A 4,030-nucleotide genomic window follows, 5' to 3' on the forward strand; every position below is an offset into this window, starting at 1 on the left:
GTGAAAAATAGTACATGCAGATCAGCTTGGCCCTGCATCAGATGAATATAACATATCACGTGTAACATGTATACAGCATGTGTAGGTTTTGTATTCCAAATATAAAAAATGTATTTTAGGCATCTTTGCTCAGCAGAAATACAATAATTATTTGGTCTGTTCCAGCAATACCATCAAACCAGTCCTTGAGTCTGTTGTATTACAGCACCAAGAAGTATTTCACATGGGAGTGTTCAGCTGTTCATAGAATGAGGAAAAGAAGTCAGGTTTTATTTTCTATTTGTTTTGGTTTGGTTTTACTTGTTGGCTTCTAGCCTGGGCACTGTAGGGAACACAGACATTAACTATTATCACTAAGTATCTGTCACTCCAATAATCTGTTCACAGAAGGAATTCCAGCAAGTTTCAACTATTATCTGTTCCATAATTTTGCTGCTACAACATTTATTTTTTCAATATATCCATGTGCCAATCCAAATCACAAAAAAAACCCCAAAAACAAACAAAAAAAACCCCAAAATAAAACAAAACCCCAAAAAAACCAGAAACCAGCCAAACAATGAATGCAGAAACCTAAAAATAGCCTACCAGCAGCTTTACACGTGCAAAGGCACTGGTGGCAAGTCTGTGCAGACATACCAGTGCTGCCTAGTGTGCAGGACATGTGCCCACAATGTGATGGACTCAGTGAGCAAAGGCTGCAAAGCCCACCTAATTAGCTGGGTAAATAATTGAGCATGGACCCATATGCAGTCCCATGCTGCCATGGGTCCACTATGTGCAAGATTCTACTTTGCTTACTTACAGAAGCTAGCCTGCATATGCTGTGAGCTACCCTCTGAGCCTGTTATCTAAGGCTTAATGTTTCTTGATTCATAGGATGTGGAGTGAATATTCATCTGGATAAAATAATTATTTGGTTAAATTATTCCTAAACTCCTTAAATTAGAAGTTCTGCCAAGAATCAGCCATCTGAGACTGGAATTATTAATTTTTAATGTGACCTACTGGCTAATTTTGGCTGAGGAGCTGTGCATTTGCTCCAGCTACCGTGATGGCCCAATTGTGCAAGACAGCCTACAAGCTGGGATTGGCAGCAATGCAGCTGCTGGTACAGCCAGTGGGAGAAAGAAAATAAATATATTACCTTGCTCTGGAAGAGCATGGCCCTGATAAGCTCTGGATCAGGATGCTGTTTGGTGACCCTGTCATGATAAAGGCTTTCAGCACTATTGTCTATTTCTGCACTGGAGACACTGCAGCATTATGCCTTCTAGAAGGAATACTTTGTTTTGTCTGATGAGGATTACAGAGGTGTGTGAGATAAAAAACCTTCCCATTCCTATTTCTTCATTTGGATTTTTCTTCTTTTTAACCAGAGAAACACTTGATAAAATTCTTTTGTTCCAAACTGTATTTCCTTATAATTACTGGGCACCACTGCTGGTACGTGAGAGACACAGAGTATGGGCTGCATGTCCAGAAGGAAGTCTGCTGTATGTGACTGAGCAGGGGCCACCTGAGGTTTCTGGGGCAGAGCACAGCAAATGCTTCCCTTCCTGCCTCTACTCAGCACTCTACTGTTGTTGCCCCAGGCTAACTGCCCCTTGCAGAACACAGGATCTCAGCAAGTCCTGATGGCCAGTAGCAGCATTACAATAATCTATCCGTCCCTTTGAATATTTGTCACATCGGCTGGGCTACAGAAATGCATTTCAGGCACCAAACTACATATCATGTAAACTGTGTGATACCTGATTTCTTTAGAATAAGGTCTTTTCTACACTGGGACAATGATTCATCTCATGCAAATCAGGCATTTAAAAATTGTCTACAGCTGTACCAGACTGACTTTACAGCTAATGGAGAAAAATAAGAAATACCAAAAGGTGATTCACCTCATCCTAAGATAAGATGTCAAAGATAGGTGAGAAAAATTGCCCTTCAGACATAGTTATTTCTGTACATTAATTATAAATGGAGCCTCAGGAACTCAGGTTAAGTAGGGAAATCAAGTGACTAAAGCTGAGATGATTTCCACAATGTGTGTCCCAGTTTTTTCATCACCTCCAGTTCTATGAGAAACTGTGAGGCTAATTTATGAGCAGCCTTATTCTCCATGGCAAGTGTCCTGGCCTGTGATCCACAGAGCTGCAGTATTTTGCAAAAATTATGCTTAGAGGTCAGCAACTCCTTTTTATTTGTTTTTACTAATGGGTTTAATGACAAAGGAGCATGGGGAACTGTAAAGAAACTTGGTGGGAAGAAAGTAGACTGAGTTACAAAGTTAGGGAATTGCTGCCCAAAGCTGAACTTTCATAAAGGTCATTTTTGCTGATCTGCTTCTGGTAATGTTCAGTGAGGGCGGAGAATGAAGTCTGCAACAGCCAAGTGCTACCTGACTTCTCAGGCTAGGATCTCCATGGAATTGGATTTTGTAAAGGTCTTCTGCTGGCTCCATCCACAGGGCCCATAAGAACACAATGCTACTTCCTACCTACTACAGGTTTTCAAATGATCTCCACAAACTATAAGTCAGTGTACACTCATACTGGAATGTGATGTGGCAATTAAACCTGAAGAGAAGCTAAGAAAATCCAGTAGTGGTTAAAATCGTTATGTATTCAGAAAGCATGAGTCAGAACGATTTGATCTCAGCTATTATACTGCTGCCACAGCCACATAACTCTCATCAGTATGAATAGAAGTCAGGCACCTTAAGGAGAGACAATACTCCACAGAGAAATAGAACAACAGAGATTTTAAAAGTGAAAATAATTTCCCATAGCTGTATCAATTGTCTAACTTTAGTATCATCTTGAATTACATAGCATTTAAAGTAGCATGAAACAGCAAGAATATTAATTCCTGATGTCAGAGAGAAGAGTTATTTCTGGCAGGTTTTAATGGATCTACTGTATCCCATGGAAATTTCTTCCAGCTAACCAAGAATAAAACAATGTACAAACTTACATTCTAATCTTGTAATGGAACCAAATCAGGGGACAGTGACGAATTTACAGTTATACTAAAGCCGCATGTTGTGGTTTCTGTCTCTTCTAAAACCCCGGTGACACTTTATGATTGTTGCTTATCTATTTTATAGCTCCCAGAAGAGTGCTGCCTCTCTCAGTCGAGATGAGATGTGACCTCTGCTTAAACACCAGCCTGCTGGTTAAGAGCTGCTCCAAGTCAGAGCACAACGTGGCTGGAGCCAAGGGTTTCAAGTGGTTACAGTTATCCAGCACTGCATGCAAGTACTTTAGTTTATTAAGTGCTAAGTCAACACGTGAGAGTTTTTAGCACAACTGATGTCAAAAAGTAGAAGCTATGGGACAAAATGAAGGAGAAGACACCCAACCACACTTAGCCATCACAACCATGATGCTTAGAACATACAGCTGCAATGGCCACACTGCCAGCATAGAAGTGATTAATTGTCAGGTTAGAGACAGGAGATGGTAGTAGCTTTTCAAGTCTGCTCAGGAGTGTCTCCCAAGGCCAGGAGCCACTTACTGGGCACTGCAGGGTAACCAGTCTGACAGGTCCCTAGAGTCCCTGGAGAGGGAAAAAGAGCAAAACTGCAGATGAGTAGTGTTTTGAGGCAGCAGCATCATAGGAAAACTATATGCTACAGAGACAATACGATATATCCCAGCAACAGAAATGGGTCAGGGATTAGGGCACCATGTCTGCTGTCTTGGCAGAAATCAAACTGCAGCCTGCAATGGGACTTGAATTAGGTTAGGTACCACTGCCTGTGTCAGGAGCAGACCCAGAGTCCAAATAACATAACGTGAATTGTTTTATAAGAAACTGAAAAGCGGTTTAAATTCAGGGAATCCTGACAAGAGTCTCAGCTTTGAAGCGCAGGAGAAAATGGGACCTTGGTGCCGGTTGCACCTGGCCGCCACGGCGTTGTTCCTGCCCGGCAGGCGCAGAGCAGCCCAGCGGCTCGCTCCGGGCGGCGCTCGGGGCTCCGGCCGGGGCGCTGCGCTGCGGCCCCTGCGGCAAAGCCCCCGGCCCTGCC

The sequence above is a fragment of the Taeniopygia guttata genome, chromosome 3 (genome assembly GCF_048771995.1).
Source record: "Taeniopygia guttata chromosome 3, bTaeGut7.mat, whole genome shotgun sequence".
Lineage (NCBI taxonomy): Eukaryota > Metazoa > Chordata > Aves > Passeriformes > Estrildidae > Taeniopygia > Taeniopygia guttata.